We start from the raw sequence: 14,702 nt of genomic DNA on the forward strand, positions 1-14,702 counted from the left end.
TGTAACTACAGCAAAAGCGAGATTACAAATAGGAAAGGCCTTACCTGTAGGCTGTTATGTTTTTATGGACTTGGGCACTTGGTTGAGCTACTTTGGGAGAACTCGGGGGAGAGGGCAGATGACTTTAAGCATTGTCTACAGCAGGGGTCCTCAAACTAAGGCCCGCAGGCCACATGTGGCCCGCAGAGGACATTTATTGTGCATGCCAGGTGTTTTTGACACAGTTGCCTGTCTTGTTTAGCAGCTGACTCGTCCCAAGCCTCAGTGTGCATGTGTGAAATGTGCATGGACTCTCCAACTCCACTTTTTCTTTCTGTCTCTCCCTGCCCCTCCTTCTCTCTGTCTCTTGACTCTTCCTCTCAGTCTCTGTTGTAATCAGAGGAGTCACCAGGTTGCCTGTGCAGAGCCTGCTGCTGCCTAAGGACTGAGGTAAGAACAAGTTAGGATTTATTTATTTATTTTTTTGAAGTTAGGAGGCCTATTTTTTTTATTTTGCAGTTAGTAGGGCCTTTTTTTGCAGTTAAGGGGGGCCTTTTTTTCAGAACTTAGGAGGTCTTTTTTATTGCAGATGGGGCGCCATTTTTTGAAGCTAGAAGTTAGGAGAGAATTTTTTTTAAGTTGTTAGTTGGTTGGGGGTGGTTTCTAGGGAAGTTGCATCACAGTGATAACGCAAATAGTCAGCACTCAGTGCTAATGCAAATTGTCAGTGCTCAGAGGTAATGGAAATGGTCAGAGCTCAAAGGTAATGCAAATAGTGCTCAGTGGTAATGATAATTCTAAGTGCTCAGTGTTAATGCAAATTGTTAGCGCTCAGTATTAATGCAAATTGTCAGCAGTCAGTGTTATCGCAAATGGTCAGCAGTCAGTGTTAATGCAAATGGTCAGTGCTCAGTGTTATCGCATGGGGGCCCCAAACTGGTAATCTGCCTAGGACCCCATGGGAATTTAATCTGGCTCTGCAGACAGCTGAGAAGTAGGAAACCCAATTTAATTGACAGTAAGTGCATTTATATTCTGATTGCTATTCAGTTGTGTATGAGGTTGTATGTTGTGTGCTGTGTAAGCCCCGGTTCCCACTATTGCGATCTCTGAGCAGTGCAAGTTCAGCCATATGCTTGTATGGCTGAACTTGCATTAGACTCAGAAGAAAAAAGGCATGTGTGCCTTCTTTAATCCTGCAGTGATCTCACACATGCAATCAGATTCCAGTACGAGTTCACAGATTGCAGTGCGGTTTGCACAGGGTAGTGTGAACTGGAAAGGTGGTGGAGGAACTGGCTCTGTAATTGTGCCTGTTCCCACACCGCACCAGTGTGAGCCTGAGGTAAAAGCAGAGTTCCACCATATGGGCACTGGCGAGGCTGAAATGATGTGGACTGGCAAGGGTGCATTGCACTGATCAGACTGCATTGATGGGCACTGATCAGACTTCATTGATGGGCAGTGCAGTCTATATGTCTCTGTGTGGGCAAAGTTATTGCTGGTATATTGTTTTTGGAGCACTATATATATACATATATATATATATATATATGTATATATATATGTATTTTACTAAATATACCCTTGGAATCCCTAGGAAACAACAATATCCAAGAAAGAGAAAAATTGACTCAGAGTGTAGGATATGCAAATAACAGTGGACTTATGATTACTTTTTCATGCACTACAAGGAAAGAGCTGTGTGTTTGATATGCCAGAATATAGTGTCTGTGTTCAAAGAATACAATTTGCGTTGACACTATCAAACTCAATATAAAGATAAATATGATTGGTTGGTTGGAGAAGTGAGAAAAGATAAAATATTAAAACTGAAATATACATTGAAAACTCAGCAAAATACTTTTGTGAAGCAGAAACAGCTAAATACTTCATCATTGTGAGCAAGTTTTCAAGTTGCCAAGCTAATAGCGTGCACTGGCAGACCATTCGTGGAGGGAGAATTTGTTAAAGAATGCCTTCTTTCTGTTGCCAATGAGATGTGCCCAGAGAAGGCTGATTTATTTAGTACAGTGAGTCTTTCAGGACCCTCAATTACATGAAGGATTGAAGAAATGGGAGACAATTTGCATCAGCATTTGCAAAACTCTGCAAAAAACTTTCCTGTTTTTCCTTGGCACTCAACAAAAGAAATGATGTTAGTGATTCTGCATAATTTCTAATTTTTATTTGTGGGATGAATGACTATTTTGAAGTCACAGAAGAGCTTGCTGCACTGAAAAGCATCAAAAGAACAACTACAGGAGAGGATATCTATGAAAAGGTTTGCCAGACTGTGAATAGTTTGGAGCTGGACTGGGCAAAACTAGTCAGTGTGACAACTGCTGGTGCTCCTAGGATGGTGGGGTCTAAGAAAGGAGTAATTTGCTTACATTAACCAAGAGATGGACACACATAACCATTCTCATTCAATAGCCATACACTGCCTCATCCACCAACAAGCGCTGTGTAGTAAATCACTGTAGTGGGACTCTGTTATGAAAAGTGTGGTATCTTGTGTTAACTTCATTACAGGTAATGCACTAAACCACAGACAATTTCAGGAATTTCTGTCTGAGCTAAATGTTGCCTGTGAAGATGTTCTGTACCACACAGAAGTCCATTGGCTAAATCGAGGGAGAGTTTTGAAACATTTCTATGACTTACTTCCACAGATTACAGCTTTTCTGCTTTCAAAAAACAAAGAAGTACCAGAGCTTAATGATGCAAAATGGAAATGGCACCTTGCCTTTCTGACAGATGTAACAGAGCTACTCAACAGTTTCAATGTGCAACTTCAAGGAAAGGGGAAGCTCATCTGTGATATGCAATCACATGTGAAAGCATTTGAAGTAAAATTAGGCCTCCTCATCAAACAAGTGAAGGAGGAAAATTTCTGCCATCTCCCCACAACTCAAAATCTGTTAGCAGAAAATCCATTGGTTGCATTCCCAAATAGAACATGTGTGGATTCACTGGAAAAGTTGCAAAAGGAGTTCTAATTTAGATTTAAAGAGCTTCATCTTCATGAACAGGACATACAGCTTTTCCATAACCCATTTTCTATTGACATTGAACATGTGGATATTATTTACCAAATGAAACTGGCTGAACTGCAGAATTCTGACTCTCTGAAAGATGCATTTAAGTCAAGCAGCCTTCTAATTTCTCTGCATCTTTCCCCTCTGAGACATATCCTAATCTCAGGAACCATGCACTCAAAATGGCAAGCATCTTTGGCAGCACTTATGTCTGTGAACAGACTTTTTCCAGAATGAAACATCTGAAATCTCCAACCAGATCTAGACTAAGTGATGCACACTTGCATCACTTGTTATGACTAGCAATGACGAATATGTATGGAACCGGACATTGACCATCTCATTAGCCAAAAGCAGGCCCATAGTTCCCATTGAAATACTGGTAAGTTTGTTGATTTGACTTTACTTGTTCTTCATTTAAAATTTTTTATTTGTTCCCATTTTGTTTTTTTACTTCAAAATAAGATATGTGCAGTGTGCATAGGAATTTGTTCATAGTGTTTTTTTTGTTTGTTTGTTTGTTTTAAGCTATAGTCTGGCCCTCCAACAGTCTGAGGGACAGTGAACCGGCCCCCAGTTTAAAAAGTTTGAGGACCCCTGGTCTACGGCCCCGGACTGAGCCATGGAGCCTGAAGGGAGCTAATATTGTTTGGCTGTGGGCCACCTGCACTCTATAGAGGGAGAACTGTCCCCTGAAGGCTCCACCCTCAGGGTCCCAGAGCATGAGTAGTCATTGTGGGAGAACTGCACCTTCAGGCTCCACCCTCAGGGTCACAGCACAAGGATAAGGCCAGGAGCCCTTGGGCCAGTAATCTAGTGGCTAAGCAGCCCAAAGGCAGGAACCGACATGTGGAGTTTCAGTGTTTGGCAGGTTACAGCCCTGGCCCTCAGGGACAAAGAGTAAGAGCAGTTTTGGTGCACTGGATAAGCAGGCAGCCAATTCAGGAGAGATTCCAGTGACAAGTGCTTTCCTGGGAAAGCTGCTGCTTATCCAAGGTTAACAGTTCAAAGTGTCGTTTAAGTGGGCTGAGGAGAAATTTAAGCTTTCGACCCTGTAGGGTTTGAGAAATCAGCAGAGGCCTCCAGTTTCCATCTTGTACAGCTGTATCAGCATTGTGATTAACATCTCATACCTCAGAAGATCACCTGCTGCCGAGAAAATATCCTGCAAGATATATATATTGCTGTTTTTTTTTTTCAATTTCAATATTTTCCCTCTAGATTTTTCTTTTCTCCTTTTTTTTATTTTTTTCCTTTCTTCATGCATTTTTCTAGTTTAAATATAATTTTCCATTGTTGCCATCTTTGACAATTAGAACTTCATTTTTGCTAGTGTTTCTGCCACTATTATTCATTTTCCCCTCCAATTTTATCCTGTAATTATTTTTTTTGTTGTTTTGGTTTGATTAATAGTACTTTTATCTTTCTTCTCTACATGGTGGAGGTAGGGTACTATGTCTGAACAGGCTGGCAAAGAGCTGCCGATCTCAAGGATAACACCCAACCCAGACCCCCAGAGGTTGTGGGGTTTTCAAGGTTGAGTCAAAGTACCCTACTGTACATCTGTATTACTACTGTCTGCCTCTTTCTCAGCCTCTCTTCCTTTTGTCAATATTACCTTTTACTCACCCCCCTCTCCTTTCTTCTTCTTTTCTTTAATCATTTTTTCCTTCTTGTTCTTCAATCTTCTCATCCTTCTGTTCCTGTACCAAAATACCTTGTCAAAATTGTAGGCCAGAGGCATAGTAAATTAAAGAGCAAGAGGAAGTGAAAGGAAAATTAAGGTGAGGAAACAGATAAAGACTATACTCTTGAGGAAGAATGAGCAGAAAAAAATCCTGGCAACATAAAAAAACAGTCCAGAGCACCGCACCCCCAAATAAGGGACAGTGTGGTAGCTACTGCAGAGAATTCCTCCCATAAAGAAATGTTAGAAATGACAGAAGGAGTGCTCATTTCAGCAGTAAATATACTAAAATTGGAACAATACAGAGATTAGCATGGACTTTGCACAAGGATGACACGCAAATTCGTGAAGCATTCCACATTTTTGTAACATCAATCAGGGGCGGGGCTGGAAATGAGTGAACACCCCCCCAGTCTCCATCAATCCCCCAAGGTTGTCAGGCCTCACCTTCCCCTGCCGGATAGAGGCAGAGAGCAGTGGCCTGGCTGAGGAGACATAGATTTCCTTGTGATTCAGGCAGGTACAAACCCCTGGAGTATCTGCTCATTGGAGGCAACTGGGTAACAGCCCTCCAGGGTTATCAGTGACTGGGTGTGACAGAGGTGCAAGGTGGGGTGTAACGAAGGTGCATCAACCTTCCCAGACTAATATATTTGCTGGGTGGATCCCCCTGACCTCACAGAGCACCAGGGCAAGTCATATTTGAGTTGTCAGCAGACATCTGTGATCTAGTTACCAGAGACCTTTTAAATTCTTCCACCTGAGACAGGTACTGAATGAGACAATTGATTTGGACCATTTGAACTGAGCCAATTTTCTGACGACTATACAAGTGGTGCCGTGGGTGTGTGGTTGTAGGAAGGTTTGATTTTCCCTTTCCAATGGTTGCCTGTGGGGGGCAGGATGACATAACTGCTGGTATTTCTCCACAGCTGAGACTTCAACCCAGAGTAACTGTTTCACCAGGGTCAGATAGAGACCAGCTGAAAACAAGACAGAGCCACTTAGCCCCACCACACTAAACAGATCCCCATTTTCTCAGGCCATGGCACTGTACGGTTCTTGGCAAGGCTCCTGGGAAAAGTCAAATGGTATAAAATAATCACAGGGAGAAATCAGCACAAAAACTCAGGTAACACGAATGACCAGAGTAGATAAATGCCCCCCCCACCCAGGAAAGATATGGCAGATGTAACTGAAGATCCCATTCATAAACAGATAGCTGAGATGTCAGAAATTGAACTCAGAATTTGGATTGCAAACAAGATTAAGAGAATGGAGGAAAATTTGGAATTAGAAATTCGAGGAGCAATTCATAAGTTGGAATTAGAAATGCGAGGAGAAATTCAAAAGTTGATCAAGAATTCAATGAATTTAAAGACAAAACCATCAAAGATTTTGACACATTGAAGAAAGAATTTGCAGTCCTCAAAGGTCTGAAAAAAAAAAGTAGAATCCCTCAGTAACAGAGTGGAGCAAGCAGAAAAAAGGATTACTGACATTGAAGACAAAGGCTTTGAATGCTCAAAAACTCTCAGAGAGAAAGAGAAATGGAGAGCAAAAATGGATCATTCTCTTAGAGAGCTCTGGGATAATTCAAAGAAGGCTAATATCTGCCTCATTGGAATCCTTGAAAGTGATGAAGTAGATTCACAAGGCACAGAGCCCCTTCTCTATTAAATTATGAAAGAGAATTTTCCAGACATACCAAGAGAATCTGAAATTCAGACACCCTGTTTCCCAAAAAATAAGACAGTGTCTTATTTCAAGGTGTGCTCCAAAAGAGGCACTAGGTCTTATTTTCAGGGGACATCTTATCTTTCCTGTAAGTAGGTCTTATTTTCGGAGGATGTCTTATTTTCAGGGAAACAGGGTAGCAGACAGTTTCAGAAGCCCAGCACAACTCAACCCGAATAAGACATCCCCCAGGCACATCATTATTAACTTCACTAAAGTTAATATGAAGGAGAAAATTCTGAAAGCAGCCAGATGTAAGAAAACCATTACCTACAAAGGGAAGAATATTAGTATGACTGCAGATCTCCCTGCTAAAACTTTTCAATCCAGAAGAGGGTGGTCATTGAATTTTAATCTCCTAAAACAAAATAACTTTCAACCTCAGATCCTGTATCTAGCTAAACTGATTTTCAATTGTGATGGAGAAATTTTAATGACATACACATGTTGAAGAAATTTGCCATAACCAAACCAACTCTTCAGGATATTCTCAGACCTATCCTCCATAATGACCAGCCCAATCCTCTATCACAAAAGTAAACTCACCCAGAAACTTTTGATCAAACTCCAACTTCCACAGTGGCGAAAAAAATTAAAAATGTCCATTGGACTTTCAAACAACTCAATACCCAAAATTTTACCAGATTTATCTATATTCTCCATTAATTTGAATGGCTTAAACTGTCCTCTAAAGAGGCACAGGTTGGCTGACTGTATACAAAAACTGAGGCCAGATATTTGCTGCATAAAAGAACCACATCTTACCTTAAAAGATAAATATAGACTCAGGGTGAAAGGATGGTCGTCCATATTTTAGGCAAATGGAAATCAGAAAAAAGGAGGTGTTGCAATATTATTTGCAGATACAACAGGCTTTAAACCAACAAAAGTAAGGAAGAATAAGAATGGTCACTTCATATTTGCTAAGGATAATACTTAATATGATGAGATTTCAATTATTAATATTTATACACCCAACCTGAATGTGCCTCAATTTATAAGAGAAACTCTAACAGACAGAAGCAAATTGATTTCCTCCAGGTCCATAATATTCGGAGATTTTAACACTCCTTTGGCAGTGTTGGATCGATCCTCCAATAAGAAGCTGAGCAAAGAAATTTTAGATTTAAACCTAACCATCCAACATCTGGATTTAACAGACATCTACAGAACATTTCATCCCAACAAAAGTGAATACACATACTTCTCATAAGCCCACAGAACATACTGCAAAATCGATCACATCTTAGGTCACAAATCTAACCTCAGTAAATTTAAAAGAATAGAAATTATTCCTTGCATCTTCTCAGACCACCATGGAATAAAATTTGAACTCAGTAACAATATGAATCTGCATACTCATACAAAAACCTGGAAGTTAAATAACCTCATGCAGAATGATAGCTGGGTCAGAGATGAGATTAACAAGGAAATTGCCAAATTTTTGGAACAAAAATGAAGACACAAAGTATCAGAACCTCTGGGATACCGCAAAGGCAGTCCTAAGAGGGAAATTACAGCACTGCAAGCCTTCCTCAAGAGAATGGAAAGAGAGGAAGTTAACAACTTAATGAGACATCTCAAGCAACTGGAAAAGGAAGAACATTCCAACCCCAAACCCAGTAGAACAAAAGAAATAACCAAAATGACAGCAGTTTTTAATGAAATTGAAAACAAAAGAATTATACAACAGATCAATAAATCAAAAAGTTGGTTTTCTGAAAAGGTCAATAAAATAGACCTTTGTCCAACCTAATCAGGAAAAAAAAAGTAAAATCTCTAGTCTCATCAATCAGAAACAACAAAGACGAAATAACAACAGACTCCCCAGAAATCCAAAAATTCCTTAATGAATATTACAAGAAACTTTATTCTCAGAAATATGAAAATCTGAAGGAAGTTGGCCAATACTTGGAAGCATGTCACCTCCCAAGACTTAGCCAGAATCAAGGGGAAATGTTGAAGAGGCCTATATCAAGTTCTAAAATAGCATCAACCATACAAAATCTCCCTAAAAAGAAAATCCTGGGACCACATGGCTTCACATCTGAATTCTACCAAGCCTTTAAAGAGGAACTAGTACATACATTACTCAACCTGTTCCAAAATATAGAAAAAGAAGGAAGACTATCCAACACGTTCTATGAAGCAAACATCACCCTGATCCCCAAACCAGGAAAAGACCCAACAAGATAAGAAAATTATAGACCAATATCACTAATGAATACAGATGCAAAAATATTCAAAGAGATCCAAACAAACAGAATCCAGCAACACATCAAACAAATTATACATCACGACCAAGTTGGTTTTATGCCAGGGTTTCAAGGCTGGTTCAATATCCGTAAATCTAAAAGTATAATTCATCACATAAACAAATTAAAAAGAAAGACCATATGATTCTCTCAATTGATGCACAAAAAGCTTTTAATAATATCCAACATCACTTCGTGATCAGAACACTTAAGAAAATTAGTATAGAAGGGACATTTCTTAAACTGATAGAGGCCATCTACAGCAAACCCACAGCCAATATCGTTTGAAGGGAGTTAAAATAGAAATCATTTTCACTCACATCAGGAAACAGACAAGGTTGCCCATTGTCTCCACTGCTCTTTAACATTGTAATGTTAAAGTTTTAGACATCACAATTAGGGAAGAAAAGGCAATCAAGGATATCCATATAGGGTCAGAAGAGATCAAACTTTCACTCTTTGTAGATGATATGATTGTATATCTGGAAAACACCAGGGATTCTACTACAAAACTCTTAAAAGTAATCAAGGACTAAAGCAGTGTCTCAGGTTACAAAATCAACATTCATATATCTGTAGCCTTTATATATACCACCAATATTCAAGCTGAAAAAATAGTTAAGGACTCTATTCCATTCACAGTAGTGCCAAAGAAGATGAAATATTTGGAAGTTTATCTAACAAAGGATGCAAAAGAGCTCTATAAAGAGAACAGTGAAACTCTAAGAAAAGAAATAGCTGAAAATGTTAACAAATGGAAAAACATACCATGCTCATGGCTGAAAAGAATCAACATTGTTAGAATGTCCTTATTACCCAAAGCAATATACAATTTTAATGCAATCTCTATTAAAGCTCCACTGTCATAGTTTAAAGAGCTTGAAAAAATAATACTTCATTTTATAAGGAATCAGAAAAAACCTGGAATAGCCACGATATTACTCACAAATAAAAACAAAGCAGGAGGAATAACGCTACCAGACCTCAGACTGTACTATAAATCAATAGTGATCAAAACAGCCTGGTACTTGCACAAAAACAGAGATAGATGTATGAAACAGAATAGAGAACCAAGAGATGAATCCAGCTATTTACCGTTATTTGATCTTTGACAAGCCAAGTAAAAACATTCAGTGGGGATAAGATTTCCTGTTTAACAAATTGTGCTGGGTGAACTGGCTGGCAACATTTAGAAGACTGAAACTTGACCCACACCTTTCACCATTAACTAAGATAGACTGTCACTGGATTAAAATTTAAACTTGAGACATGAAACTATAAAAATACTAGAAGAGAGTGCAGGGAAAACTCTTGAAGAAATTGGTCTGGTCGAGTATTTTGAGGAGGACTCTTGGGGCAATTGAAGCAGCTTCAAAAATACACTACTGGGACCTGATCAAACTAAAATGCTTCTGCACAGCCAAGAACACAGTAAGTAAAGCAAGCAGACAGCCCTCACAATGGGAGAAGATATTTGCAGGTTATGTCTCTGACAAAGGTTTAATAACCAGAATCCACAGAGAACTCAAACGTATAAGCAAGAAAAGAACAAGTGATCCTGTCGCAGGCTGGGCAAGGGACTTGAAGAGAAACTTGTTTGAAGAAGACAGGTGCATGGCCTACAGACATTTGAAAAAATGCTCCTCATCCTTAATCATCAGAGAAATGCAAATCAGAACTACTGTGAGATATCATGTAACTCCAATAAGATTAGCCCATATCACAAAAGCTCAAGACCCGAGATGTTGGCGTGGATGTGGAGAAAAGGGAAAACTTCTACCCTGCTGGTGGGAATGCAAATTAATACATTTCTTTTGGAAAGAAGTTTGGAGAACACTTAGAGATCTAAAAAATAGATCTGCCATTCTATCCTATAATTCCTCTACTAGGTATATACCTAGAAGACCAAAAATAACATTATAACAAAGATATTTGTACCAGAATGTTTATTGCAGCCCAATTCATAATTTGTAAATCATGGAAAAAACCAAAGTGCCCACTGATCCACGAATGGATGAATAAATTGTGGTATATGTACATCATGAAATATTATACAGTCTTAAAGAAAGATGAAGAGTTTATCTCTTTCATGTTTACATGGATGGAGCTGGAACATATACTTCTTAGTAAAGTATCTCAAGAATGGAAGAAAAATTATCCAATATACTCAGCCCTACTATCAAACTAATTTATGGCTTTCATATGAAAGCTATAATCCAGATATAACCTAAGCATATGGGAAAGAGGGAGAGGGAGAGGGGGTGATGGGCGGAGGGAGGGTGATTGGTGGGATTTCACCTATGGTGCATCTTATAAGGGTACATGTGAAACTTAGTAAACGTAGAATATAAATGTCTTAACATAATAACTAAGAAAATGCCACAAAGGCTATGTTAACCAGTGTGATGAAAATATATCAAATGGTCTATAAAACCAGTGTATGGTGCCCATGATCGCATTAATGTACACAGCTATGATTTAATAATAATAATTAAAAATTAAGAAAAAAGAAATGATAGAAGGAGAATTTAAAATACAGGTGATGAAAACAATGAAGAAAATTCCTTACAAAGTAGAAAATACCCCTCCAAAATGAAGGAAATTGCTGATAAAGTGGAAAATAACCAAAAGGAAATATAAAACCAGAATCAAATAAGAGATGAATGATAAGAAGGATACAGAAAGGATATAGCACATGTGAAGGAATTGAAGGAGTGTATTGTGGAACATAACGTTGCATAAGAAAGTAATGACAACAGATTAGATTATGCAGAAGAAGGAATTCGAGAGGTAGAGGACAAAGCTCTTAAGAAAACTCAGATAGATAAAGAGGCAGAAAAGAAGAGAGAGAAAGCAGAACATTCACTGACAGAATTATAGGACTTTATGAAGCATTCAACCATATTGAGATATAGGTATCCCAGAAGGGGAAGAAGAATGCTGCAGAGGAATTGAAGTCATTCTAGAGAATGATATAAATGAAAATTTCCCAAAGATTCTGACAGATTCTTGTCAGAGTGATATTGGACCCCAGGTCGCCTCGACTCTTAAGAGCTTCTCCAAGATACATTGTGATAAACCTATCCAAAGTCAAGACAAAAGAAAAGATTTTCAAGTTGCCCAGAGTAAGCATCAATTGACCTATAGGGCCGAATCCATCAGGGTGAATACAGACATCTCCAATGAAATTTCTCAAGCCAGAAGACAATTGTCATCTACCTTTAATCTACTTAAACAGAACAATTTTCAGCCCAAAATTCTACATCCCGCTAAGCTATACTTTAACATTGATGGAGAAATCCAATCTTTTACCAATATACAAACTTTGAGGAAATTTGCCACAGCAAGGCCAGCTCTACAGGAAATACTTCAACCTGTTCTACACATTGACCATTACCATGGACCACCAGCAAAGTAAGCACTCAGAAAATAAAGGACAGAACCTAGCTTCCACAATGATGCAAAAGACAAAACTAGGCACTGGACTTTCACAAAATAAGAGGAATAGAATGCTACCATACATATCAATTATCTCAATAAATGTTAATGGCTTAAATTCCCCACTGAAGTGGCATAGATTTGCTGATTGGATTAAAGCCATCCATTGGCTGTTTACAGGAAACATACCTAGCTTCAAGAATCAAATTAAAACTCAGAATTAAGGGTTGGAAGATAATTTTTCAGGCAAACAGAATCCAGAAGAAAAGAGGGGTTGCAATATTATTTTCAGATACATGTGGATTTAAAGCAACTAAAGTCAAAAAAGACAAAGATGGTGATTTCATACTGGTCAAGGGAAAAATACAAGAAGACATTTCAATTCTAAATATTTATGCACCCTAAACTTAAATGCTCCCAGATTTTTGAAACAGACCTTACTTTGTCTGAGCGATATGATATCCTATAACACCATAATAACAGGGGACTTTAACACCCCTCTTTAAGAGCTGGGCGGATACTCTAAACAGAAATTAAACAAAGTTATAAGAGACTTAAATGAGATCCTAGAACAACTGTGCTTGATAGACATATATAGAACATTAATTCCCAAAGCTAAAGAATATACACTCTTCTCATTGCCCCATGGAATATTCTCCAAAATTGATCATATCCTAGGACACAAAACAAATCTCAATAGAATCAAAGGAACTGAAATTTTATCTTGTATCTTCTCAGCACTAAAGGTGGAACTCAACTCCAACAAAAACGTTCAACCCCACAAAAAGGCATAGAAATTAAACCACCATATACTGAATGACAGTTGGGTGCAGGAAGAAATAAAAGAGGAGATTATTAACTTCCTTGAGCATAACAACAATGAAGACACAAGCTACCAAAACCTGTGGGATATAGCAAAAGCAGTCCTGAGAGGAAAATTAATCACTTTAATTAATCGATGGCTACATGCAAAAAACAGAAAGAGGGTGCATCAGCAAACTCACAGCCATCTTATGGAATTGGTAAAAGAAGAGCAATATAAGCCAAAACACAGCAGAAGAAAAGAAATATCCAAAATTAAATCAGACATTAATGAAGTTGAGAACAAAAGAATCATTCATAAAATTAATGAATCAAGGAGTTGATTTTTTGAATAAATATATAAAATAGATATACCTTTGGCCAGACTAACTACAAATCGAAAAATAAAATCTCTAGTAACCTCAATCAGAAAAGATAAAGGGGAAATAACAACTGATCCCACAGAGATACAAGAGATTATCTCTGGATACTACAAGAAACTCTATGCCCAGAAATTTGACAATGTGAAGGAAATGGATCAATATTTGGAATCACGCCCTCTCCCTAGACTTAGCTCAGAAGAAATGGAACTCCTGATCAGACCAATTTCAAGCACTGAGATCAAAGAAACAATAAAATCTCCCCCCACAAAAAAATTCCCTGGTCCAGATGGCTTCACACCAGAATTTTATCCAACCTTCAAAGAAGAGTTTATCTCCATACTGCAGAAATTATTCCAAAAAATTGAGGAGGAAGGAAATCTTCCCCAGCATGTTCTACAAAGCAAAAATCACCCTGATACTAAAACCAGGAAAAGACCCAACTAAAGAGGAGAACTTCACAGTGGGTGGAGGCAAGATGGCTGACTGAAGCCAGCTTTCCACAGAGGCTCCCATCCAGAAGTACAGTTAAAGGACAGAAATTTAGCAAGTAACCTGGCGGATTAGAGCTGGGCCAAGAGAGAAGGTTGAAGAATACACACCAACCCTGCTGAGGTGAGCTGCGACCTCAAGGATACATTACAAAATCCATCCCCAAGCGGATGGGAGTCCCCACCCCCATGAGAACAGCTTGGAGTGCTCCATAAACAAACGAGCAGAGTTCCAATGTTCTCCCATTATATCCCATGGGAGAGACCCTTTAAAAACTGGAAATACTTCCCCTACTAGGGTGCAATGGCGCTCTCCTGCCAGGCATTAAACTGTATAAAACTGTATATATTCTCTAACTGCAATTCTGACCTACCAGCACTCCCCTCCACTTTCACTCTGATGTCTGGAAGCCTGTCCCCTGGGAGTCCAGATTCTTGGCTATTTTCTTAGGAAGTGTGGACAGGGCGTGGACTGCTGCTGGTCAGTGCTAATTCTGAGGCACAGAAGTGAGGAGAGGATGGTGGACTGAGAAGGAACCACACAGGAGTGGTGGTGCCTTGAGGCACAAAGCAGCAGCCGTTTTTGGCAACAATGGGGCTCACCCCAGGATATTCCAGAGTCACACCCCCTGTCTCTCTGGGCAACCAGAGGAGGCCAGGCATCTTCTCAGGTGGCACCCACTGGTAGAACAGATCTGGGACGGAAATGCAGGCCCTGTGAGTAAAGGATTTGCCTGAGGTGGTACCGACCTGGGTGGAGTAAAGGGATTAGAAAACACACACACAGAGCCGGTAGATTCCCAGGGCAGTGCTGACCCAGCGGACTGCTTTACTGAGACTGAGACGCACCCGGCCCTCAGGGGATCATTAGCCCAGAGAAAGGAGGGCAGGCA

General features: G+C 39.2%; 1 protein-coding gene and 1 pseudogene across 2 annotated transcripts in view; one reads left to right on the forward strand and one right to left on the reverse strand.

Moving 5' to 3' along the window:
* SHROOM4 (shroom family member 4) overlaps nucleotides 1–14,702 on the reverse strand; it is a 369,471-nt gene that overhangs the window by 208,973 nt on the left and 145,796 nt on the right. The gene's annotated exons all lie outside the window — the stretch shown is intronic.
* Nucleotides 4,973–5,072, forward strand: LOC128578737 (uncharacterized; annotated as a pseudogene).

Source organism: Nycticebus coucang, chromosome X, assembly GCF_027406575.1.
Source record: "Nycticebus coucang isolate mNycCou1 chromosome X, mNycCou1.pri, whole genome shotgun sequence".
In the NCBI taxonomy this organism is placed as follows: Eukaryota; Metazoa; Chordata; class Mammalia; order Primates; family Lorisidae; genus Nycticebus; species Nycticebus coucang.